This window comes from Ambystoma mexicanum, chromosome 1p (assembly GCF_040938575.1).
Source record: "Ambystoma mexicanum isolate Mex_15411 chromosome 1p, UKY_AmexF1_1, whole genome shotgun sequence".
Taxonomy (NCBI): Eukaryota; Metazoa; Chordata; class Amphibia; order Caudata; family Ambystomatidae; genus Ambystoma; species Ambystoma mexicanum.
In genome coordinates, this window is record NC_090921.1 from 1,080,416,204 (window position 1) to 1,080,444,187 (window position 27,984).

Consider the following 27,984-nt stretch of genomic DNA (forward strand, 5'->3'; position numbering starts at 1 on the left):
AATATTGCCCTGTGCGCCCAATTTAGCGCTCCTTCCACTGGTCGTGTTATGTGGCATTTGTGGTGAAATGCCTACCTGCCACTGGTATGGCCTCTAAACGCGGAGATCTGCGATCCGTGGTATTGCCCAATCAAGCACCACCGTGAATAGCATGAGCAGAGATGGCTGGGCACATTGAACCTGAGTTATCTGGATAATTGCCATGTACCGGGCCGGCATGGGTTGGGTGCTGGCCTAGATTCAAGTTATGGTGATTAAATGAATAAGGAGTCAGAAAGTAATAGCACTCTTGCGTGATGTGGTGTGTAAATCTCGGTGTGTGATGGTCGTGTAATTGCTTTTGAGCCACATTGTATACATTAGAATAGCCTTAAGACCTGCATTGAACCTCACATTGATATTTATGCAATGTAAGGGGTACACCACTCCCAAATGGTTTAAAGTTCCAAGTCACAACTTGGGTGAGCTCCTTGGGGTTATTTTATTTGTTTTTATAATTCTTTCTGTGCATTGAAAATCAGTAATACAATATTTCATTAACATAGCAGTGTGCAGCAATGACCCACAGGCTTGCTCATTGAATGCGGGATTCACCCTTGGCTGGGGTGACCTGTGGCGTGAGCACAGCCCTCTCGCGGCGCATTGGGTGGGACTTGGATCTCGTGCCATAAGGGCTTCACGCAGAAAGTATGCTTTATGTGCCATCTCGGTGGCACTATGTGGGCAGTGTGCAACAATGACCAACAGGCTTGCTTACTGAAAGCAGGATTCACCCTTGGCTGGGGTGACCTGTGGCGTGAGCACAGCCCTCTCGCGGCGCATTGGGTGGGACTTGGATCTCGTGCCATAAGGGCTTCACGCAGAAAGTATGCTTTATGTGCCATCTCGGTGGCACTATGTGGGCAGTGTGCAACAATGACCAACAGGCTTGCTTACTGAAAGCAGGATTCACCCTTGGCTGGGGTGACCTGTGGCGTGAGCACAGCCCTCTCGCGGCGCATTGGGTGGAACTTGGATCTCGTGCCATAAGGGCTCCACACAGAAAGTATGCTTTATGTGCCATCTCGGTGGCACTATGTGGGCAGTGTGCAACAATGACCAACAGGCTTGCTTACTGAAAGCAGGATTCACCCTTGGCTGGGGTGACCTGTGGCGTGAGCACAGCCCTCTCGCGGCGCATTGGGTGGGACTTGGATCTCGTGCCATAAGGGCTTCACGCAGAAAGTATGCTTTATGTGCCATCTCGGTGGCACTATGTGGGCAGTGTGCAACAATGACCAACAGGCTTGCTTACTGAAAGCAGGATTCACCCTTGGCTGGGGTGACCTGTGGCGTGAGCACAGCCCTCTCGCGGCGCATTGGGTGGAACTTGGATCTCGTGCCATTAGGGCTCCACACAGAAAGTATGCTTTATGTGCCATCTCGGTGGCACTATGTGGGCAGTGTGCAACAATAACCAACAGGCTTGCTTACTGAAAGCAGGATTCACCCTTGGCTGGGGTGACCTGTGGCGTGAGCACAGCCCTCTCGCGGCGCATTGGGTGGAACTTGGATCTCGTGCCATTAGGGCTCCACACAGAAAGTATGCTTTATGTGCCATCTCGGTGGCACTATGTGGGCAGTGTGCAACAATGACCAATAGGCTTGCTTACTGAAAGCAGGATTCACCCTTGGCTGGGGTGACCTGTGGCGTGAGCACAGCCCTCTCGCGGCGCATTGGGTGGAACTTGGATCTCGTGCCATTAGGGCTCCACACAGAAAGTATGCTACGTGTGCCACCCTGGTGGCACTATAAGCCTGATTCACAGAACGTTTTCCAATGGGGTTTTGCCATTATAAAACACTTCTGTGAATCAGGCACCATGTGTGATGTACAAAGGACGCCGAAAAATAAGGAAAAAATTGGCTTTTATATTTTCCGCAAAGTGCTTGGATTTTTTTTCTTTTTCTGAAGTTGAGTTTTGGAGCACTGTTATATAGATTCACTGTTCTGGTTCCTTTCCTCTTAAATGTGTGTTTTTTTCAGGAGGGTAAGAGCAAACTACAAGCTAGCTTGGCTCCCAGGACATCTAAAGAAGTAAAGGGCATAGGCCCTCATTACGAGCATGGTGGTATAAGGCTAATACCGCCAAACTGAATTAGGAACAACCCACCAAAAAACAGGAGGCGATATCATTACCACCATTTTATTTTTAATTACCACCGAACTCCTCATATCTCTTAATTTACTAAACGGTAGCACGTTTTCAAGAGCTTTCTCATCATGTCCAAGGACAGTGCATGCAGGTTTTTGTACATGCTGGTGCTGCCGTTTGATACCTCAAATAACTCCAAGAAAAGCAACAATCAACCCATCCAATTCAAAGTTCTAGAAACTCAACGGCCCTAAACGCGGGGGCAGTCTGCTGGCCCAAGTCACACATGGAGGCAACACAGCCCAGCACTTAGAAGAAACACATCGACACGCAGCAGCGGGGAGCTCCCGCCTAGGAGCTGGCCCCACACACCTCCCAGGAGCTGGCCCCACACACCTCCTAGGAGCTGGCCCCACACACCTCCTAGGAGCTTGCCCTGCACACCTCCTAGGAGCTGGCCCCGCACACCTCCCAGGAGCTGGCCCCACATACCTCCCAGGAGCTGGCCTCGCACACCTCCCAAGAGCTGGCCCCGCACACCTCCCAGGAGCTGGCCCCACACAACTCCTATGAGCTGGCCTCACACACCTCCTAGAAGCTGGCCCCACACACCTCCTAGAAGCTGGCCCCACACACCTCCCAGGAGCTGGCCCCACACACCTCCCAGGAGCTGGCCCCACACACCTCCCAGGAGCTGGCCCCACACACCTCCCAGGAGCTGGCCTCGCACACCTCCCAGGACTGGCCTCGCACACCTCCCAAGAGCTGGCCCCACACACCTCCCAGGAGCTGGCCCCACACACCTCCCAGGAGCTGGCCCCACACACCTCCCAGGAGCTGGCCCCACACACCTCCTAGAAGCTGGCCTCGCACACCTCCTAGAAGCTGGCCTCGCACACCTCCCAGGAGCTGGCCCCACACACCTCCCAGGAGCTGGCCCCACACACCTCCTAGGAGCTGCCCTCGCTCACCTCACAGGAGCTGGCCTCGCACACCTCCCAGGAGCTGGCCCCACACACCTCGCAGCCACCGCCTCGCCCACAACGGCGCAACCCCCTGCGCTGGCCAGTTTCCCCCGCCATTCTGCTATATTTCATTCTACCATTCCTCCAGTTAACAGATATCCCTCCTACTCAACACCAGGGCCCGATTCATGGCATTTTTTGCACAGTTCAAAGTGACTTTGCACTACGGTAAGAGTGACTTTTCGCTGCCGACACAGATTCTGATGAAACTGTGCAAAGTTTATTTTTGCTGTGCAAAGTCAGTGCATAGTCAGTTTTGCAGTACAAATTGCCTTTGCACCGACTTTGCACAGTTCCATGAATCCGGGTGTGTCGGCCGTGCAAAATATTCCATGAACCAGGCCCATAATGTGTATTACTGGAATAGAAATTGTTAAACCTCCGCGGGCTTTAGATTAAAAAAGAGTGGCTCTTGAATTAAAATGTGTTTTAGGGTGCACTGATATGACTGGGCGGAAATGGTGCAAAGGCTCCCACTGTGCCCATTAGTTGCGTGGCAGGGCCCGGGCCACTAAAGGTTCCCAGAGTGACTTGGCGCTCCACAGCTGCTAAACGCGTGGAATGGCGTGTGGTGCTGACGAGGCTGTCTGCCCGCACGAGGGCCCGGCCTTTTAAAGCGTGGTCGCCTTCCGGTATGACCAGGGCGCTTCGAGAAAAGGGCACATTTCTCTGCGTCGTGCCCTTCCAGAGCCCGGCTCCCGCGAGCGCATAATGAAGGGGTTTATTCTCCGACAAGCGCAGGCACCCTATCTCGTTTCCTGCGGCTTTCTACCCGCGCCAACGTCTTTATGCGAAGGCACCAGCCAGGCGGGCCTGCCAGTGGGCACCGGCCCTTGGGGGTATCTAGGTATACGCAGTAGCCTGGAATGACCCACGTATTGGTTTCAGTTTCCTCTGACTGGCATGTCTCACAACGTATTTTAGTTGGTGCGATAGCTCAGTGGGTTAATGCACCTGGTGCAGGGATCTGTATCCGACCTACAGGCTTGGCTCCAACTTTGATCCCTCCGAGGTTTGCATAATAGATGTCCTTAAGTGCAAACAGACAATTCACTGTGCGTCGAATTCACTATATTAGACCATATGCTTTGGTTTATGCAAAATGAGGCCAAGGAAAGTTATTTTATTAAGTATCTGATCTGATCCTTATTTACAGGTTATTGTTAGTACATGTGTACGCGCGCGCGCATGCACGCGCTCTCTTATTGCACTGCCATAAATTGCATGCTTACAAGCAGCGACATATTGAGAACGGAAGGCAGATTCAGTAACATGACAGGCTTTCACACTACTCTTGCTTCCAAGATGTCAGTGCTGTCCTTTTTCAATTTCCCTTTTAGTTTTGGTCATGAGGTGGCGCTTGGGTGCCACCTATAGGGCCAAATTTGTGCATTGCAGTACAGCTAGGAAGGAGATGGCATGTGGGGAAGAACACACAATTTGTAGGTGTCATTTGGTTATCTACCCCCATTCCCATTCTAATCTCTTTGGTCATTCCCACCTGTTACCTGCCCTGAACACACCCTGCGGAGAACTCCCACCTGCCCGAACCCACTCTCCAGGAATGTCTAAGTCTGCTGAGGGTTAATGGCTTACTTGGAGCTGTAAATATGCTACTGGTCTATTGACCACGTGTGCCTACTGCCCCTTGATTTATATCTGTTCCTTGTGTTACAGCCAAGTTTTAAAAAAAGCACTGACAAAGCCAACAGGCTAGGCTTGTGTATAGGTATTATGCATTTGTCAGATCCTGCTACAATGTGCCCAGGTAGTCACACCCTTTTCCAGCTGTTTCCAATTTATGCCCATGTGATTACCTCCTAAAATATGTACATACAGGCAGTGGAGTAACTGCTGAAAATGTTGGGTGGGACATGACATCTGAAGACAAGGTGCCCCAGACAAATGAATGGGGAGAAAATCGTGTGCCATGAAAGTTGGGGGGACAAACACCCCTGTCCCCCATAAAATTACGCCCATGCGATACAAGGATTACATGATAACATATTCGGAAGATAAAAGGAAAATGGACAAAAGAGGAGAAAGAAAACGAGAAGGAAGAAAAAAACACAAACCTAAGTAAACACTCCAGAACTTTCTGCCAAAACCCCAGCCATGATTCACTCCAAGTCCATCTAGAGAAATCTGCTCCACATATCTTCGAACACTTTGCCCTGCCCCTGGCTCCTAAGGGCAACTCGCTCAATATTTGAAAGGGAGTTCATCTCCTGAAGCCACTCAGATTTAGGTGGGAAGACGGTAGACTTCCAATTTCGTAGAATTATTGTTTTAGCCGCCATAGATGCCCTAAAGAGCGAGGTTGTCTGTGAATAAGACCGGTCCTCCAACTCAGTATCATCCCCCAAAATCAGGGTCCTGAAATCCTATTCCTTGTCCACACCAAGAACTGCATTCACGGTACCCGTAATCTCACTCCCAACGTCCTTCACCAGTAGTAAGGTTGCAGCCCCAACAAGCACCAGAAGTACTCAGGCCAAGTAGAATCTTCCCATAATGTGGATCCCATTCTACAATAATACTCGAATAATGTTTCTCGATTAAAGGTTTCAATAGGGACAATCCCGAATGACTGGCAGAACTAACCTGTCCCTATATACCGAGAAGAGTTTTCAGTTATAAAGAGCCGCAAGGGATGAGAGGCCAAGTTCGTACCTGATACTAGAGACTTAGGAAGCGGCAAACCAAATGATGCCTTTGCAGTAGCGACCAATACTAAGAGGAAATAGAGGGCTGAATTCAGTGTCATAGGTCCGACGGACAACAACGTTCGATTTATAAAAAATCTAAAGCGGTAAGAATGATTATTTACCATATCTAAAATGTGTAAGCTTCACTGGAGCCATAGACGAGGGACCTTTGAATCGTTTACCAATATTAGGCTTATTCCGTCAAATATAGCCCAAGTAGGTGAATTGCTCTACTTTTTCTACGTCGCACAATTTAAAGTTCCAGTCAAACTTCTTACCTATAGAAGAAGTAGCAAATGGCATGACTTTGGAATACTATTTACTAAATCATTTTTTTGTGATATTTCATTTCTTGTTATTTTTGACTCTGCCACTGCGAAGGGATTGCAATTCTGATACCTAACCCAGGCTTATCCAGGGGTCAAGTCCTAAAACAAAAGTGGGGTGACTCATTAACATACCAATTGAATGTGGCATCACCAGAAGTACCATATCACGGGGCCCTATGAAAAAAGTGGGGGGACTCCGTCCACCTGCGTGTACCCGCGACTTGAACCCTGATTATAACCGTGTTTCTTTGGCAGACTTATGACTCATTTTTCTACTTGGCTTTTTCCTTCAGACATCTTCGTTCTGAATTTTCGGCAAACTCCCCACAAAATAGTCCAATGGGCAAAAATCGTTAGCTCAAAACAGGGGGAACGGGATCCGAAAAGTATCGTTATCTTGTTTCTGTATTTGATTGAATTTGTATAGCGCTATACGTTAATTCATGGAAGCGTTTTATAATGCTGCAATCCCACTGGAAAACGGTCTGTGAATAGGGGCCAAACCGCTTAACAGAGTACCAAATGGTGGACAGCGGTGTGTGTAAAGTGTGGTAGCAAAGGCATGGGCTAGAATGGCGAGCTTCCGCTCAGTAGGCATTTCACATGGTATGGGCATCCGGTCCAGGCGGACATGTACATGACATGTATATGGACATCCAGCCTTCCATGTTCTTATGTTGCCAGGTCATCAATGGCTTCGTAGGACCATACATCATGAACGCCTGTGACCTCTGGCCTCTCACATGCTTCTGTTATAGTAGACATTATCGCATCTGAGCCTCCACCTTTAATATTGTATGCAGTGGAGAAGTGCTTTTTGGAAATGAATAAAGATGCCCAACAGCGATTGTGTAAGCAAACACTTGAATTGTGCTTTGGCACGCTTGTTAATTGTGTCGGTCTCCAGATATAAGAACATACAGATGAAAGCAAAATCATCAATGTCATGGTGAGTTTAATGAAGCGTGAAGAAAAACATTCTCCCTGCAATTTGCAAAGACAATGGGGCATTTATTTGCTGTGGCGCGGGTGGCTCAGATAAAATGGCCGATTTTCCTCATATGAACACACTAAGGGCCTGCATTAATCAAAATGTTTTCAATGGGACTTTCCCATGTCCTAGCATGTTTGCAAATCAGGCTTTACGGGGCTCGGGGACAGATGTCTAGTAAACCTGGCCTTCTCAGCGTGCAAGCGTTCAATGCGTGACTGGCTGAGGGAAAAGCAGCAAGCAATTTCTACCCGCAACGAAGGCGGGGATGAGCGAACAAAACGTGGTCTCTGATTAGCACACAAAAATGGCAGTTTGGCGCCACGCAAATCCAGGGCCTCTTGCCACAGGCTGTTAACTACTGAGAAGCAAGGTGGCATTGGCAAATGTATGGCCTCGAGTACAACAAACATGCCCGTCAAGATGGAAGGCCATTCACCGCCTGGGCAGGTACAGAATAATGGATGTCTTCATATTTACCTGCCAAGAGGTTATGGGAAGGTCTTATTTACCCCACCGGCGGGGACAGGTTCCAGAGAAAGCGGGTCCTTTGTTCCCTCTTTCTTGCCCCTCCCCATCTTGAGGGCAAAGCAGAGCTGCTTCCTTTAATGCACACTCCCCATGCGCAATCTCGCACACACATTGGCAAGCCCTACAGGTGTAGTGTAGCACACGCTACTCCAGGGTCGGACTGGGCCATAAAACAGTCTCAGGCCCAAATGATAAAGGGTCCCACAGTTGCAAATAGAAATTCATTCCTTTTGTGACAGACTGATTAGTACCCAAGGGGAAGTTTTTTGATCAAATGTGATGCAAATTGTTCATTTTATAGAGTATGTATTCAGCGACACTGGCCAAAACTATTGGCCGCATAATGAAGTAATTCATGAAACTGGCCCACATTGGTCAAAAAGTGGCCCACTTTGACCCAAAAAATGGGCCCACACCAGCATTTTGTGTTTTGGGTTCAGCCATTATTCTGCTCGACCTCTCCGCAGCCTTTGACACAGTTAGCCACGACACCCTGACCAAAATACTAGAAGACATAGGCATAACAGACACAGCACTACGCTGGACCAAATCATTCCTAGCAGACAGAACTGAAACCGTCTGGATCAAACCCTTCAAATCCACCCCACGAGTCAACGACTGTGGAGTACCACAAGGATCCTCACTATCTCCACTATATTTCAACATCTATCAGACTCCGGTCATCAGAATCTTCAAAAAATACAACATTACATGTTACAACTACGCAGATGACACTCAAATCATCTACAAAATCAAAGACACCGATGCCGACCATTCGACCCTAATCGACTGTCTAAAAGAAGTCTTCAACTGGATGAATGCCAACAACCTGAAAATTAACCCAGGAAAGACAGAAATCATGATGATATCCAAAGACCAAGAGAATGAAACCACCATCCCGTGGCCTACGGAAATGGGACACGCACCAACTCCATCGAAGGTAGTAAAAAATCTGGGAGTCCTAATGGACAACACCCTAACCCTAGAACCACAAATAAATGCAACAGTGAAAAAATTATGTTTCCTCCTCCATACGGCAAGAAGAATTCTACCTTTCCTCTCCTTCGTGCAAAAAACGCTCACTATCGTCGCCCTAATTATGTCAAAAATAGACTATGCAAACAGCCTCTACCTCTGAATACCAGAATACCTCCTGAAGAAACTGCAACGGATCCAAAATGCAGCAGCAAGACTACTCCTCAAACTATCCAGGAGAGACCACATCACTCCAGCCCTAAAAACACTCCACTGGCTCCCAGTAAAACATTGCATCACCTTCAAAACAATGTGCATAACACACAGGGCAATTGGCGGACAAGGAGCTGAATTCCTACAAAGGAAAATAACTGTCTACAAACCAACGAGACCCCTCCGATCAAACAACGAAATCCGCCTGGAACTCAAACCATACCTCAAGAAAAAACGTGGAGGCACCACCTTCTACCACTTAGCCGCAAAAACCTGGAACAACATTCCAAAATAAATAAGAAACACTGAAGATCACCTAAAATTCAGGAAATCTAAAAACCTGGCTCTTCAACACCAGAGATTAAAAACTGAAAACCGAAACAGGAAAAAGGATGACTAAACTAGAAAGGACATGGACAACCCCGACAGGGGTTCCGTGGAAAAGCTCCCGTGGCACCTGGACGGGTGACACCGGATAGACCGGAACACAGGCGACACGCATGGAGACTGAGTCAACTAACCCAGCCAATCACACCAACACTTCCGGCCCTCCCGTTAGTTACCGCCAGGCGTCACAGTGTTGTGGAATTGTCGAGATATTGGCAATCACCACACTACCTGAGATGTTGACATCAGCGGGTGCACTGGCCACACGACTATGAAGGGATGACAAGGGGGGCTATGAGGGAAAGTGATAGAGGTGGGGGGCGAGAGGAGTAAGGAACCTTGTTTGCCAGCCGGACCCAGATCAGGACAGAGGTGCATCAATGGAGACCACGCAAGCCGAGCACCTCAATTCAGGACATAGATGCAAACTAACCAACCCCACTAACAATTTCCCTTTCTGCATACACCTCTCAAACTCCAAACCAAACACAAACAAAACATACAGCACAGCAAACCGCACAAACTTCACTACATTGCAACAACAAAACAAAAACACACATAGACTCGCACAACAGTACACGACGACTACCGGCCGCAAACACCCCAGCCACAGCCAACAGACCCACCGGGCTGAGGTTGTCAACAGGACATCACTGCTCTCTTGCACTTTTCCTGCTTCGACCCACTAACTCAACCCCCCGCCCCTCCTCTTTCAGAGCCGCCAGAGCGTCAGGGGACCACTCCGGTGGTGATAGTGCGTGTTACAAATGTCCTTTAACATTAACATTTACATTAACATGGGCCTATTGCCCTATAGGCCAATCAGAGCCTGTGCTACTCTCACAGACAACAAGCGGCATCCAGAAGGTCTAGTCTGGGAAACCATCATGCAAAAGAACAGGCATCCAGCGGATGCATCGTGCGCTATCCTTAAGCACCACACCAGGCATTCAGGAGGTGCAGTTCACAAAACCCTCATATAAAAACAGACCTCCACCGGATGCACTGTGTGCTATCCTCAAGATCCACACCAGGCATTCAGCAGCTGCAGTGAACAATACCCTCATGCAAAAAAAGTCCTCCAGCGGATGCATGGTGCACTATCCTCAAGCACCACACCAGGCATTCAGCAGGTGCAGTGCGCAAAACCCTCATGCAAAAAAAGTCCTCTAGCGGATGCATCATGCTCTATCCTCAAGCACCACACCAGGCATTCAGGAGGTGCAGTGCAAAAATCCTCATATAAAAACAGTCCTCCAGTGGATGCATCGTGCACTATCCTCAAGATCTACACCAGGCATTCAGCAGGTGCAGTGCGCAAAACCCTCATGCAAAAAAAAGTCCTCTAGCGGATGCATCGTGCACTATCCTCAAGCACCACACCAGGCATTTAGCAGGTGCAGTGCGCAAAACTCTCATGCAGAATAATTCCTCTAGCGGATGCATCGTCCGCTATTCTTAAGCACCACACCAGTCATTCAGCAGCTGCAGTGAACAAAACCCTCATGCAAAAAAAAAGTCCTCTAGCGGATGCATCGTGCGCTATCCTCAAGCACCACACCAGGCATTCAGGAGGTGCAGTGCACAAAACCCTCATATAAAAACAGTCCTCCACCGGATGCACTGTGTGCTATCCTCAAGATCCACACCAGGCATTCAGCAGCTACAGTGAACAATACCATCATGCAAAAAAAGTCCTCCAGCGGATGCATCGTGCACTATCCTCATGCACCACACCAGGCATTCAGCAATGGCAGTGTGCAAAACCCTCATGCAGAATAAGTCCTCTAGCGAATGCATTGTGCGCTATTCTTAAGCACCACACCAGGCATTCAGCAGCTGCAGTGAACTATACCCTCATGCAAAAGAACAGTTTTCCAGCAATGCATCATGCACTATCCTCAAGCACCACACCAGGCATTCAGGAGGTGCAGTGCACAAAACCCTCATATAAAAACAGTCCTCCAGTGGATGCATCGTGCACTATCCTCAAGATCCACACCAGGCATTCAGCAGGTGCAGTGTGCAAAACCCTTATGCAAAAAAATGTCCTCTAGCGGATGCATCATGCGCTATCCTCAAGCACCACACCAGGCATTCAGGAGGTGCAGTGCACAAAACCCTCATATAAAAACAGTCCTCCAGTGGATGCATCGTGCACTATCCTCAACCACCACACCAGGCATTCAGCAGGTGCAGTGTGCACAACCCTCATGCAAAAGTACAGTCTACCTGCAGATGTAGTGTGCCCTATCCTCAAACACACTAGGCATTTAGCAAGTGAGGCTGCCCCATTCTTTTTAGGGGACCCAGAAACTGCATGGAGAGAAGCACTGAGCGCTCCCCACTGTGCAAAGCGGACAGATTTGTGAATAGGTGTAAATTATGTAAGGAAATCCGGTTTCTGTCTGTAATTAACACCGCCGTTCACACAGACATGGGTAAATGTAACCAACCACGTACACCCATAGCAGAGAGGTTTATATGTATCGTAACCGGTTTTCCCAGGTTTTTGCATGTGCACAAACCAGTTGGAATGCCGTTTAGCTTCGAGCCTTTCCACCCACATTATAATCAATGTGGGCAGAGACACAGGCTCACTTTATGCACAGGCCTGTGTGTACACCCCACCCCCTGGCTGCGTGCCAAATCTGCGCATATTAAGATCCGTAAAGGGGTGACCATGACCCCATCGGGACTTTCCTGTGGTCCGGTCTGTGTCGAGGCTGCAGGCACAGGTAATACAAAAGGGTCCCCCCTTCGTGAGAGTGTCACCAGCTGCTCACATCTGGTTAAAGCAGGAAGGTGTCTGAATTAAACTGAGTTGGTGGTAAGTGCACACCTCATTATGATTATTGCTAAAGGGCTAGAAGCACCGGATGAGTTGTTCTTTTGGCCATTATCACACAGCTATGATTTTGGTTACACTGTGGAACAACACAGGAATGGGTCATTATTTCAGGAAAGGCACAATATAACCTCACTAGAGCCCTGAGCATGTATGGATGTCCCAGCATGCTTTGCCCTGGGCTGATGAAAGGCGAACTAGGCCTTCCCCCTATACGTTGTAATGATCTTTTAGCATAACTTCCCCGGGGCCATTTTATCATCCTCAGGAGAATATAACAGAGCTTCAATAAAACTCTAGCTGATCGCCGCCATCTTGTAGGAACCACACCTGACATGACATTAGCATGGCTCAGGATCTCGATAAGCCCTGCCTCGCATCTTATCTAATGGGACCTGGTTGGCTGCATCAAGCTGCCCTTAAAGTTGTGGGGGGCAGGGGGGCAATTTGAGCCACCACCTTGCGATACATTGTGATTAGGAGAAAGGCTGGGGGTTGGTACAGGTGGTCACTTCACATGATATTGGATGTATGGGGGTCACGCCAGCCTGCCCAGATACATGGCAGTGTATTTGGGTGGTTAGTATAGGCCCCCCACTCACGAGTCAATGGAGTGTGGGTGGCTGCATTGGGCAACCCCGTCAGATTATGTTCAATTGAGAAGGTGGGCGCTGTCAGACTGCCTATAAAAACAGATTGGATGGGGAAGGCGGGGCAATATTCTTTTTTTAGTATATATTCACCCCCCCACCCCACCCCGACGCTTATTTCTTTATTGAACAGGAAGGCTCCAGAGCTCTTCACTGAAGGACAAACGTTGACACTGGAATGGGCCATGAATCACCAAACGCACACATTTACTCACGAGCCTCACAGGCCAGGGTCGTGTTCAACGCGCAATGTCAATATTTCTTAAAAGAATAACAACTTTGGAAGATGTCAAGGCCGCTGCCCTCCTATCATGCATTTTCTGAATTGCACCAAGATGGGCAAAGTAGGCATGTGATGGGCAGGCTCGGACTGGGCCATGGGGCAATAGGGCAATGCCCGAACCAAAAATACAAAATGCTGGCGAGGGCACGTTTTTTGGGGTCAAAACGGGCCACTTTTTTGACCAACGTGAGCCAGTTTGATGAGTTACTTCACTATGCGGCTCGTAGTTTAGACCATTGTTGCTGAATAAGTATTGTTACGGTACCAAACTTGTATCACATTTTATCAAAAAAATCCTCCTTGGGTACTATTCAAACAATCTGTCACAAAAGGAATGAATTGCCATTTGCAAGTGTGGGACACTTTTGTCAATGGTGCCCGAGACAATTTTATGCTCCAGTCCGACCCTGGTAGTGGGAAATGTTTAGTGGTTTCAAGACGCCAACATTATAGTGAAGAGGCAAGCCTACAAACAGGAACATCCGAGATATAGGTGGGAGTGCACACACAGCACTCTCGATATCAAGAAATGGAACCCGTCTGTATAAAAGGGGCATGTTTGCTGTTCATTACATTGCCACCCACCTCCTTGTCAACCAACCTCTGCTCCAGTAGCCTTCCCTGTGCCTCGGGGAGGCCTCGCTAGCTCGGGTTTTACAGGGCGTGCTGCCATGTCCACAGGAGCTCTCCCCTCTACTATTGATGCGTATCCCACATGACCACAGGTGTGCCTGCCTGCATGCATGTGGGGCCCATGCCACACGTGGAGCCTGGCAGCTGGTCGCTCCGCCCTCCATCACACTCTTCACAGTTCTTCATCGGATAAGTCACAATTGTACAAAGATCAGTCGAAAAACAGCAGACTGCCCGGCCCATGGTCAGTCGTCCAAGTGTACAAAAGGAAGCAGTGGAACTATGCTCCCTGCTGGCCTTCCCCCACACAAACCCCTTCGCCAGGTGCAATCCAAACCCCCAAACAAACACACCTGCTGTTTAAGGGAATGTTCAGTGCAGTGCACTGAAGTGCCAGTTTCAACTTCTTCCTGCACTTTTATTTTAAAACAAAACTATTCCGGAACGTTTAAAAAAAAAGTATAGGAACTGTAAAAAAAAAATATTTGAAGTAGTGGAGCATCGCTCCCAACGGCTTCCGTCCACTTCGACCACTGCCCATAATAAGGACTCTTTTTGGACACACTGTCCCATGAGCACCCGAACCCCAGGACATTTCCTTGGCACGAGCGTTGGGTGATGCAGGTGGCAAGGCCAATGAGACTTTTTTCTCTGTACATATTTACAATGTTGGCACTGAATGACAAATCTGCGTGAAGTCATGATTTTGGTTTTTTGGAACCTCTCACTCACATGTGAAAACAACTCACACTGCTGGGACTACATTGGTATCTGTACCGTTCTCAAATCATGAGATAGTCTGCATTGGCATGAAGTCATGCTTTTGTTTTTGAGAATTCTTTGACTTTGGAAACTCTCCCTAGCATGTCTAAATAATTTACCCTGCTGGGACTACACTGCTATCTGTACCTTTCTCTAATCATGAGATAACTTGTATTGTGCTCTGTGCGCCCTAGTTGTGTCTTTACTTACGTTGTTCACAGTATTTTTAACTTATGTGTATGTTTTCAAAGAGTGTATCAGCAATAAGTTAAAAACAGACTTTCACTAACTATATTGAGTGCCTAACTGCATTTTTTACACAGCAGTGCATTATATGACAGTAAATAGTATGCAGCCCGTTTGCCGTATATGTAAGTAAATTTGCATTTGAACAATTTGCAAAGGAATAGTATTTTTACAGGCAGGACCCCTCCCTTTTCTTGTATACAGTTTTTGCCAGCCCATAGTCCTATTCCTGTTCTGGGCTCTCCCTCCTGTGTCCTCCAAAATGCTGAGAGCCAGGCAGTGGGCCCGTCACTTTCCCGGGAAGGTGTAGCATTGATGCGCCCCCACCAAAAGATATCAAAACATATTCAACACCCGAAGCCTATCCATACTTATGTGTTGGGGAGTGGTTCTGCCAACCTCCCTCACGCTCAATGAATAGTCCAAAATGCTGATATCCAGGCAGAAGTTCTCGGCATTGCTGGTCTCGGGGGCATGAATAAAGAGGACAAAGCACTGCCTTCTCCCTTTTAAAGATCCTAACCTGCAACCCTGCTTCTTTGTGCACTTCTTTGTGGCAAAAAGCAGCTGCACATAATGATGACGCCACCCCACCGTTCGGTGTTGGACTGTCTTCAAGGTTTCTCCCACAGCTAGCCCCCTGCCTCCAAATCGCACCACCTCTGGAAATGCTGCTGTGTCCCAGTGCCAACCCGTGATCTTAGTTATGGGGCACCCCTGCACACTGCATTGGATTGAAAATGGCAGCTGCTGCAGAGCATCCATTCAGACTCATTTCATTGCGCAGGTGCGGCTGCACTGCAATCCCCACCTCAGAACACTAGAATGAAGGTATAGCAACCCAGACGCTCTTTCACCAGAAATTGACGGCCCCACACTGTCACATTGGATTAATGAGGAAGAGCACGCTGTACTTTCATGTTGTCTCTGCTTGTGGGATCCGTTTTGCCAAAAATAAAAGGAAATCCCTTTGGGCCTAAACAGGGCAGACATGGGAAACAGAGGGAAACACTTGTGTAAGAGCACGATGTAAATAAAATATCAATATCAATAAGGGAAAGGCACATTGTTCGTTGAGAGACAAAACGTTTCATTGAAACTGCCACACACTCAAATGCTGTGCACCCTGAAAATTAATAGTACAAACTGGGCATTGCATGCTCAATCACAATCCATGTTAGTATCTTTCATTTCATGTGACTAAGGCCCACTTTTCAACACAGACATAAATCGAAAGGTGTGTGCATTTTGCAGCATGTAATGAATACCTGGAGTAAAAATATCCCTTTTGCTAAAAAAAAAATGTGAGCCTATCATCTTGGGAGATACATATTGGTGGTCCTATGCAAGTATATGAAAACTTTTCAAAGGCCTCATGGGCAATTAAATACCATGTTTAAAATGCAGTTTTGTACATGGGGAGAAAGACTCTGTGTTTAGCCAAAATAACATTTCTAATGGCATGTGAAGGCACAGGCAAGGCAACCTTTCCCCATGCTTAGCTTTGCTCAGTCTCCCCATTTGAAAGACACTTGCTTTGATCCTTCCAGGCCCAAGCAGAAGGGCTTGGCTCATGCATGACAGGAATGTATTGTGCTGGATCAACACAAAGCCATTCTTTTTAGGATCTATTCACTTCCGGTGGCGTCACATTCCAATGTGTACATCAAGAGTTCCACCACTTTTTATTTTAGTTCTCGAGCCCTGATGGGAAGGGAAGGCTGCTCCAGACCTTCCCTCTGTATTGCCTTAGATAAGGGGTCTGCCACTTCCACCATCAGCCCTAGCATGCATAGTCAATGATGAGGGATCATGGGAGTCATAGTCCAGAACATCTGGAGAACCATAGGTTTCAGGCCCCTGCATTAGAACGAGGAGGCAGCCTGCACTAGCTGCGCCCTCTACTTCTTGATTTCTCCAGTAAGTACTACCAGTATTCTCAGGGGAATGGGGAGCAGGGATCTTCTCCTTTTAGGAGTCCAAAAGGGCCAGGATATTGCCTAGAAAGGGCCGTAAAAAGATTCTATTAAACAAAAATGATGCTAAAAGTACCAAAGACGCGAGAGATGCTGAACACACTAAATTATTATTATTATATTAGTATTATGGATGCAGGTTAAAGACAAAAGCGCCAGTGTAACAGGCCATTTCACATCTGACCTGCGAAATTACACAGGAGGATACATATTTTTCTGAAGAGCTTGTTGTCCATCAGAGACTGTAACAGTTGGATAGAAAAGCCGGAACATTTTACATCACCTCGTCTTGGAGATGGTATAATAGACACCAAAGAAGTCATTATATTGAATGCAAGTGGTCATTAGAGGAAGGGAGTAAAGCTGTTGGAAGTGATTCACTCAGGCTCCACTGCACGCTTAACAGATTGACCCCTGTGGTGGTTCCTGTGATCCACGATTCAAAATGGAGGCTCCCAAAAGCACTCTGGAGTCACATTGGGAATGTGATCTAAGTCAGGCCCTCAGCTCAGCAGAGGAAGAGATCAGGGAGCTTAGTACAGTGTGACCTTTCAGACCAACACTAAAAGATAAATAACATTGCCCAGTAGAGGTGGATTATAAGGATTTTTGCCTTTTAACACCATAACATTAAATTGATAAATATAATTAAAACATGCAGTCATTTCTGGTCTGTATACTGAGAACCATTAAAACAAAACTGGAAAGTGTGAATTGCCGAAAGGTCTAAAAATAGTCCATGTTGGGCAAGCAACCCTTGCCCCAGTTGGCTAAACCTAGGTTAGCTATAAAAAGAAAACTGAAATGATTTGGACAAATGGTTCAGGAATTAATGATGTACCACCGGGTAGTTGGTTGGTACTATAGGTATATCACAGAGACAAGTCCCACTATGCCATTATGGGTTCAATGTACTGTTAATGAAAACTTCGGCATAATCTTGAATGTTACTTTATTGAGTGTTACACTAGTAGCAAAGGATGTCCAGGTGCTAAAGTAAAGAAGAGATTTCACATAAATGTCTGCTGGAGTGGTATCTGATAGGTGGGGAGGGAAGCTAATCTCGAGTATTGTTTCTCCGGCACAACTCAGGAGGCAGCACTCAGCACCATAGGACATTACTAGAACACACAATTGTTCCGCAGGATAAAGCCGATGCCACAAAACCCACGAGGAAGCCAACCATGTTCTACCCAAACCATCACAGGACCTCACACCAGGTTTCTGCATTTGGCATTGCATGTTAAGGCGCCATTATAATGGCCGTCAACAACAGACGACTATCGTAGCCCCTTAGACCCAGTAATCTCACTCCCTGCTGCCCACTGTTACTTGCCCCTTGACGCTGAGGTCCAACTATGATTTTGACCTCTATGGTTTTTGCTACGGGGTGTCCTAGGACTCTGCCTACTGTGTGACAGTGCACTGTTTATTTGGTACCTAATGCTGTCTCACTCCAATTAAGGACCGTTCTTTGTACACTTTCCGTTGCCAGGTACACCAGCCCACTCTACGGTGCCTTAGGACCTCTCCTCACAATTAAGTTACCCGAGGTGAGCCACCACCAAGACATGGCCACACTGGCTAAATGCTCCAAATGCCCATCAGGGATTCCACTGACTCCTCTCCACACGAACACTCGGAGCTTATACACTCCAACAACAATGCACACACCACCTAAACCACACACACACATACACACACACAGCAGTCAAGAACTTCTCTCTGTAGACTGACAACATCAATACGCTACACCTCTCTAACCAACTTACACTTCACAGCCCCAGCCAATGAACCCTCACAGCATTGGCACACAACGTTTCCCACTGTGCACAGACACTGCAGCTCTCATGACACCAACTACCCAGAAGCAGACCCACACACAGTACCCAAGTACTTCAAACTGCATGCAGAAACACAATGGCAAGCTGTTTTGCGTTTTCGCTCTCTTCCACCATCAATCGGTCCCCCGTCGCCCCCGTTTCAGATCTGCCATAGTGCCGAGGGACCATGCAAAAGGCAGAACCCAATGACATGACATGATATAAACAGTGCGTAGGACATGGTTTAGAATGAGGTAGCCCTAAAAGCTGGCTGGCATAAATCATCCGGCAGGAGACAGAAACCACTCCAGAGCCAGGTATCCTGCCAGATGCTAGGTCACTACACTGGCCATCACCAATACATGCAAGCCAAAGAACCCGCAGTGAAGGGTTTGCTAAGAAGGCTACATTACCACTTAGATTTCTTTGGCAGGCTGGTTGCCACATCATGCACCCCAACACTTGTGATTTTAAAGTAATGCTTGAAAGTGGGTGTGAGTCCCAGAGGGCATTTGAAGAGCCTGGCAATGGGTGGATTTCAAAGTTTGTAGGCTCAGTGGTGCAGAGTAGGATGGAGTCTTGCCTCTAGTGGGCAACTTGGCCTGGCACGGGTGGGAGGCTGATGATGAACTGGCGGTCGTCAGCGACGGTCTCCTGACAGAGCAGTCAGTGAGCGCAAGAGGTTAGCCACTGATTTTAGTGTCAATGGCTGTTTCTGAAGACAGAGCAGTTGGTCAACAGGACCTGACCCCTTGAGGTCTTACCCGGTGTCTGGCATTGACAGAGGAGGCTGGGCGCATGGGACATTGAATCTCGTATCAGCGGGGCTAAACTTTCATGCCACTGCACTCCAGTCAGGAATGGCTTTGAGACATAGTGTCAGGGAGTTCTAGAAAGATGGCACCAGAAACTGGGCAATATACACGCATATGCAAGTGTCTTCCTCCTCACTCATCCGGGAACAGACAACTTGACAAAGACTCCATCTTCGGTTCTCCCAGTCTTGGTAGACCCCAAGAATGCTCGCTGGCATTGTCACTGTTTGGCGAAGGGGTTCACACCCTGGAGGTAAACCACCCTCTTTCTGGAAGGGGCACTGGGTACAGGTCTCCAGGTATCAATGCATTGCCCGGGGCTGGCTGCCACAGCCCTGTTATGCAGGTGAGTGCCCACATCTGGAATAGCTCTCCAAGCGATGGATGCCAATTGCCCATTGAGGTAAACCCAACGACTGGCAGTGGACAGGAGACAGGAGAGTCCCTTTGTTATCTGACCAGCAGGGGAGAGACCCTCAAGCAGAGGCAGCGGGCAGAGGTCCCGGGGGAGGCCAGGGATCTAAGGCAGATAGGACAGTATGCACCCTCCTCCTTTCCCACCCACATTTGATAAAGGTCCTGCATGGCTGTCTTCCGCCCAAACACGCTATCTACCTATCACCCCACACATTCACACTGGCCGGCGAGGTCACACACATTGCGTCTCAGATAGTTCTTGGGCTTCTGATTACAAGTTATCAAAATGATACCTCGTGGGGGTGGGCCTTGGCCTTCAATTCCAACCTTTAAAGTAGACGCGCCCCCTACCCGAATCCTTCAGATTTAGGTTAGATTCACACACAGGAAAGGCTGGCTATTACCCCCTGGTACAGTGTCAAAGTGCCAGATACCCAGCACGGGAGGCTGTAGGCTTACAGCAGCCTGGCAACTAAAACCATGAGTCCCAGACACCCCAAGGCTCCCGCAATAAGGTGGGCTCTTCAAGACTGAGGAGGCAACCGTCTCACAAGCCCTCCGCGTGTTTCCATTAAGCCATTGCTCAGGGCGTGCACATGCATTGCAATCATGCTCCGGGCTGACATTATCTCGCAAAGATAAAGGCCAGTAAACACATTATTTGGGGCAAAAAACGGTGTTTAATATGATTTTCTTTCTAACAGTGAGAACATGCAATTCGCATCCAAAACATTTGAGAACCCTTCACGTTATCCACTATGTTCTTAATGCCTGTAACTGGAGACGATTAAATGTGATTTATTTGGGCCGACAGTGTTTATTATTATGATTATTATTATTATTATTATTATTATGATTATTATGGCATTTATTGAACAGACCTAGCTCCGAGAAGCAACACAGCACTTTACAGAGGTATGGAGCAGTACAGATGCATAACAAGGCACTTTTCAGAGGTGACAACAGAGCAGATATACAGCGGGGGATGGGATACAGAGGGGCACAGGAGAGGGGTACAGTTGTACAGGGAACAGGGTACGGACGGCGCCTAGCAAGTCAGGTGGCACCGGGGGTGATGTGATGGCCTAGGTGTTGAGGAGGAGAGACTCCTTGAAGACGTGGGTCTTGAGTTAGTTTCTGAATTTCGCTTAACTTCCATAAACGTGCTATTATCTTGACACACGTTTGCACTAGTGGTGTCATACTAGAAACAAACCAGGCAGCAGGAAGCCCTCCTTCAGCTGTTGTGGGCAACAGTGGTATTGACTATTCGCAAAACGATCTGCTCTATTGAAAAAGAAAACGCAGGAAGGCAGCTGGCAGTGCCCTTCAGATGGCATGCCAGCACCCGGCGATGACAGTACCTTTCATTAACTGCGCAATCTTAGCATAGAATCTAATTGTTCAGCCCAGGCGTAGATTGGCAGCTGTTGAAAATGATGCCAGTCTGCGCGGTCGGGAAGGCTTCCCAGATGGCGAGGGTTTTCATGCCTCATGCAAACTCCTCTCCTTCTTCCACCTCACCGATAATGTTGCTAGTACCTATTCGCTGTCCACCCGCGTCATCCTCCCATTCTCACATGCCTCCCAAGATTAGAAAATTGAAAGAGGGACATAAGGCTAGTTAGAGAGGGGGACAGGGACCACCTTCAAATTTGAACGCATCATTAATGCCTGAGAGGACTCTCTGTCCTCTCCAAGAAGAGAGCCTACATCCAAGCCCGTGTCTCTGCGGCATCTAACAACTCAGTTGACTTTTTCAAAATCTGCCCAACCCTGCTGCAGTCTCTACCTCTCCTGTTCCCTCCCTGGGCCTCTGCACGTCCCTGGCTTCTCATTTCACCACTAAAACTCAGGACATCCTGTCCACTCTCTTTTCCTCTACCTCTTCTTCCTCCTCCTCCTCGGCCACACCTGGCCCGTCCTTGGCTGCTTCCCCTCCTCCTTCCCCCGTTTACCCCTGACAATGTTTCTAGACAAGTACGATCTATGAAAGTCTTGTCAAAGCAGGTTCTCCCGAGCTCATCCAAAACCATCAAGGACCAAATCGACACCTTTTCTCCAGCCTTCGTGATTTCTGAAATCACTCCTTTGCCACTGGAATGCCACCCCCCCCTTAAGCACTCCTTTGTGCACTCTATTCTTAAGAAGCCCTCTGCCGATCATTCCTCTCCTGCTAACTATTGCCTGATCTCCATCACTCCTTTCCTGGGCAAACTCCTGGAAAAGCTGGCCACCTCCCAGCTTAATATGCATACTGAATCTGTTGGTTGTCTCCACAACCACCCGTCTGGCTTCAGAGCTGCCAGAAGCAAGGAAGCTGCTCCCCTGAACAACTGTGAAGACTTGCTCTCCAATCTTGACTATAATCTCCTTTCTGTACTCATTCTCCTCAATCTATCCTCTGCTTTTGAAACGGTCAACCATGCATCCGGCTCAATCGCCTCTGTGACAACCTGGGTATCCCTCGTCAGGCGCTGTCCTAGTTGACCTCCTTTCTCACTGGCTGACGCTCCCATGTCCAACCGGGGTCTTTCCTCTCTTCTATCTATCTCTCTCTCTACTTCTGTTGTTCTTCAGGGGTCTAACCTTTCTCCTTGGCTATTCAACCACTACCTGGCACCTCGGACCCACTGCATCGCTACATTATGTACTAACTTTCAGTGTTAGGCAGATGACAGCCTGCTCTCATTCAGGCTCCCCTCAGCCACCTCTACTCCTTCTCTAAATCAGATTGTCTGTCAAATCAGGAAGGAGGTGCTGCCAATGATTTCTGCCTTAATGCCAGTAAGACTGAGATCCTCCTCATTGGGTCACCTGCTCCCTCCTTTCCCCTCTCTCTCTCTGGCCGCCCACCCTGGGTCCTCGTCCTGATCCTTTCTGTGAGGCTAAGAACCTCGGTGTCATCTTCTCTCCTCACATCTCCAACGTCTCTAAGAAGTCCCACTTTCAGCTGCACCTCCTCAGAGGTATTCTGCCTTTTCTCACTTTCCCCCAGAAGCTCAGTCTCTAGAGTCCTGGTCCTCTCTAGGCTGGACTATTGCAACAGCCTCTATCTAAATCTGCCTGTCTCTACTATTCGACCTTTACAACTCATCCAGAACAGGGCTGCAAGACTTGTCCTTGGCCTCACACCCAGTGATCGTATCTCTCCAGCTCTGAAATCTCTGCACTGGCTCCCTGTAGGTGCAAGGATCAAATGTAAGACCCTTTGCCACAAGGCTTTCTGGGGCCTGGGACTGCACTACCTCCAACTTTCTCTCCCTAAACATCTTCCTTCTCAAGCTCTCCGCTCATCCACCTCCAATTCTCCGACGGCAAGACGCTTTTGCAAGCAGAGAATGGGGGCAGATCTCTTTCCTCGGCTGGCGCCTGGCTCTGTAACAGCCTCCCTGCCTCTTTCAAACTTGGGGAGAGCCACCTCTGGTTCTGGAAGCAACTCAAGAATTTCCTTTTCACTTCTGCTTTCTCTCTTCCTCCCCCCTGCTAATGTCCCTGATAGCTCTGCTCACTGGTCACCTGTCCACCCCTGAACTCAGGCCAGGCTTGTGCATGTCCAGTTGCTCTCTCACTGCCTCCGGGCTCCCTAGCACTTAAGGGTCTGTATCTGCGACCCTGCAATCTCTTCTCTTTGCACTTAAGAGCCACCCTCTGGCAGCACTTATCGAGTCACCTGCACTTCTCCTGACCCCTCACACCCTTTGGCGCTTCCCCCTTCCCCTCTTACCCGCTCTTCCACAATCTGAATGACACAAGGCCTAGTAAAATCGTTGTTTGTCCTCCTTCTGTTTCCCCCTCCTTGCCTTGGCGTGCTTAGAAACACTTGTGTAGAGGTGCGTTATAAATTAATTTTCATATCATAACGCCTAATACTCAACAGCAACAAAACCTCACTGACATTGATATCTCAGACCACGGTCCTCTCGCTCAATCATATGAATGTAGCTACCGTTAACGACAATAATTCAAACTGTAGCTTCCCACATGTATATCGCCTTCAACACAATCCATCGGTATGCAGTAATAAAATTGTGGCAAAAATGTTGCCTGTGCAAAAAATCGTGGCAAAAATGCTGTGGTTTGACCCGGTAAAGGTGTACCCCGTTATACCATTTAAGGGGAGCGGGGGTTGCGGGGGTGTCCCCCGCATCCTTTACATGGATTGCGGCGGCAAAACCACAGCCTTTTTGCTGCGATTTTTTGTGTGCAAACGGCCATTTTTGCCACGATTTTAAAACCAATCCATCCTTTTAGTTCCTAGTTTACCTCTGTTGCGCTCACATGCCATTCAGAAATGGGTGACTAGCAGAGTCTTGGCCACCCTCACATAACTGTAATGGCCGAAATGCACACACGCATAATAGTACCTCCCAATTGCTCCCAAACGTGGACTCCGGTCCCTGTGAGGACATTCAATCAAACAGCGCTTTGGGACTATAATTATTTTCAAAGGCACTATACAAAGGTCAAAAATGAAAAGTAAACTAAACTAAACTAAACTAAACGAATGAATGAATGAATGAATGTGAGGTATTGGAATTGCCCACTGAAGAGGAGAAACCAAAACATTGATGAAAAAGCAAAGCATTGCTTTGAGCAGGTTCAATTCCATCGTTTTTTAGCTCGTCTGTGCCATCACAGAAGGGTGGCATCAGTCTTGTTCCTGCAACCAATCCAGAAAAACCAGCACAAACTGCCAGACCATGTCCCAACTGCACATCTAGGCCGAAACATGTCTGTGGTTGCTTACATTCATGCACATAGCAGTGGTGGCCTGGCAGTTTGGAATGGACTGCGCCCAGAGGTGGCACAAGTGAGATTGATGCGCATGTGGGCGGTCCCATTCTGTAATGAAGCAGGCGGGCCTGGCCAGAGCATTGCCAGACATTATTACCCACAATGAAGAGCTTTGCATTCATCACATTTGGATTCTATTGTGACTATCGCTTCGTGGGAGGGAACTGTGGGGGGGCCCAGACGCGGCCTCCTGCTTGCAGTACCTCGAAAATCCATCTACACTTCACTAATGATGGGCAACCCAAGGCCGCAAATAACGTCAAGTGCCCCCGAATTCCTACACATAAGGGACGTGGCCTGGCAGTGCGGGCTGGCGCGGCGGCTCTCAGCGGAGATAGTGCCTAAACTCATTTTGCATAGGACTGGTCCCCTTCTGTAATGGTGAAGACCAGTTAAAAAAAACGCAAAATTATAGCTACCCAGAGCCAGGTCACTGGTTAAGATTAATTCATAGCTTTCCCTGCGTCCATTTTCATTGGCTATTCGGCGCCCAATGAACATCAGAAGGGGAGCGCAAGTGTCCAATCTACGCAGCCAGGCGGGATCTCACTGCCCTGCTTTACAAGTGCATCTAGAAACGGGTCCTATAATGCACTGAGCACAGCCCATGCTCCCAGGCACCAAAATCAGCACTGCGCTTTGACCTGCTCCAAACCAAGAACTCTAAAGGAGGATGAATCATTTTCCAACCAGTTCCCAAACCTCTAGATAAGATTTTGAAGTGTAAGTACTTTAGCCCTCCCTCTTTTTTGAGTTCGGGAGAAAAATGATTTTTAAGGGAGAAAAAGGGTAAATCACATACCCAATGTGATTTTTTTTCTAGGCGGGTATTGATATTGATATTTTATTTCTATCGCGCTCATGCACAAGTGTTTCAGAGCGCGACAAGGCAAGGGAAGGGGAACAGAGGAAAAACAAAAACAATGATTTTACTAGGCCTAGTGACATTGAGAACGCGCAAGTGCATGGTAGGGGGGGAAAGGGAGGAGTGCATGGAAGGGGGAACAAAAGGAGAGTGCGGAGCAAGGAGGAAAAAAACATACATATAAATAACAATAAATTAATAAATAAAAAGGCAACAAACAGAGGGAGTGCAGCCACAAGTGGCAAGTGCTGGATTTTAGGCAGCAGGCTGGGTAGGTCTGATAAGTGCAGGAAGAACAAAACAAAGAGGGTGGTGGCTGTATGGGTACAGATACAGACCCCATTGCAGGAAAGAGGGTGGCCATGTGCATGGTGCCGAGGGAGAGTAGAATCAGCAGAGGTGAGGGGGGGGCAAAAAACGCTTTGTTTCTTAAAACCAGTCTCATCCTTTACAACATAGTTCTTCCTACTTAGTAATCCATGAATTAAATGAATCCTTAAAGTTGCATTTCAGATCACGCAGTAAATAAAGCGAGTAAATAGCACCGACCTGCGCACAGCACAGGCCCGAACATGCCCGCAGAGCTGAGGGCTGGATCTACACATCCATTGTTTCCTCTTACTTCTTACTTTTTTACCTATTTTTGAAAAGGTCTGGTACAGAGCTTGACTGTAGGGAGGTCTGTTTGTCCACCTAATACAGAACTGCAAGACACAGCCTATTTGCCCTCACTGTTTTCTCGGTGGTGGTTCAAAGCCACCCGCAGACACCGGACCTGAAGATAAGGTAACAACGTAACACATTTCATAGACACCTGTGAGGTAATGAAAGGCGTGGCACATAGCGCAGTAGGGCAATGGTGGTAGGGCCGGGCGGGGCCTACAAGCCAGTGTGGCCCAGTTTTCTGCCCATTGTAGGTCCCTTTAATGGCTGTGCAGCTGGTAGTTTTAACCAAAGCTACTGGCCCATTATGATTTCAGAAATAGTTAAAAGATATGTACGCCCACATGTTACTCAAATGTTTTTTCATGAACGTTACCATTTTTTCATGAACGACCATTAGCGATTTGTAAATGTGGGAGCACTTTCTGTGTGACCAGGAATATTTTGTGGTTCCAGAATGATAAATGAAGGTCAACAACATTGTTTTTCACAAATTACTGAGCACTCAACCCATTAGACATACGTATGAGGCGTGCACAATGCTTACCTGCGCTGTGCGGCTCCAACGCTCCCCAATGCCTTGGCTTTCTCATGGAGAGGCTATCTGACCTCACAGCTGTGAACTACCAGCAGGCTGTGCTTCTGGGAGGCAGTCAGGTATCATGCAATTTCCTGGCCTGACAGTCTCTTTCCACCGTTAAGAATTGCAGAGGTTCTGGGCAGCCTGGTTTTGGGGCCTCGTGTGCTGGAGGAATCCTGACGGTTTTTCAGCATATCCCTCATTAGTACCCAGCAAGAGACAATCAGATTGTTACATGCAATCTGATTGGCCCTCACCAGGGCTTTACCCAACCGAGAATCCCTCGAATCCTTTGTATCCCCGGCTGGGGTGGCGGGGTGACAGCCCCTCGGCCAATGAGGAGGCTGGTAATGGGGTAATCCCAGCTACGAGCCACCAGAAGGCTGGTGTCTGCCATCCTCCCCTGCCGGGGATTCAGGTGTTTTCTTCCTCCCCCCATCCAAACAATCCCCTCCCTGTCCTCCCAACCCCCTTACCTTATTTTTGGTCCTTTTCTTCAAGAGCGAACGTGCTAGGAGCATTTATGTCTCTAGCGCGTCTGCTCCCGATCCCCAACAGGCTATCATGGAAAGGAAGAAGGAACTCCCTTCTTCCTTTCCATGGCGGCCATTTTTTTGTTTACATTTTTACTATTTTTTGAATGGCAGCCATTGAAAGGGAGAAGGGACTCGGGACAAACCTGGTTTAGCGGCTTCTAATTTTGAGGAATACGTTTGCGATACACTGTGTTTTGGCCCTGGTCTTTTGGCGGCAGCTGATTTTGCGTGGCGCTTTAGGTGCAGGTCACTTTTAGTCACACTCTGTTGGCCAGGAGGACACAGCAAGCTATTCGTTCATGGAGCAGTCATTCAAAGGACAGCTCCATGTACTGAACATATACAGCCAACCAAAGCACTGAATTTGTGCTTCAGTTGACAATATATTTAAGGACCCTGCTGGCCACACCCAATAGGGCACCCTAAAAGGGACCTTTGACCAAACTGCCACGACGAAAAAGGCCGGAGCAGAGAGAGCTGCACCGGAATATGCTGGTTACATTTGCCCCTCTGCTCCTCTTAGTCCCATCCTCCTGCCCCATGACACGGCCTAGCATTTTGCCCTTCTCTTCCTACCTTCTGCTTTCCATTGGCAGTAACTCCCTCTTTCTAGCGCGCTTTTGCCTGGCTGCCTGCCACTCACCTTCATATCCCATGGACCCTTCTGTCCACGACTGTTTGTCTGTCTCCACGAGGAGTGAGACATCTTTTCGAGCATTGGTCAGGCAATGCCTGAAGCGCATACCCAGCATTCTAATGTGCGCTACTTTTTCTGGTCAAAATGGGGAGGTTTTAT

At 48.2% G+C, this 27,984-nt stretch overlaps 1 protein-coding gene across 1 annotated transcript in view; it reads right to left on the minus strand.

The window, feature by feature from the left end:
- CRABP2 (cellular retinoic acid binding protein 2) overlaps positions 1 to 27,984 on the minus strand; it is a 62,959-nt gene that overhangs the window by 16,673 nt on the left and 18,302 nt on the right. The window lies entirely within an intron of this gene.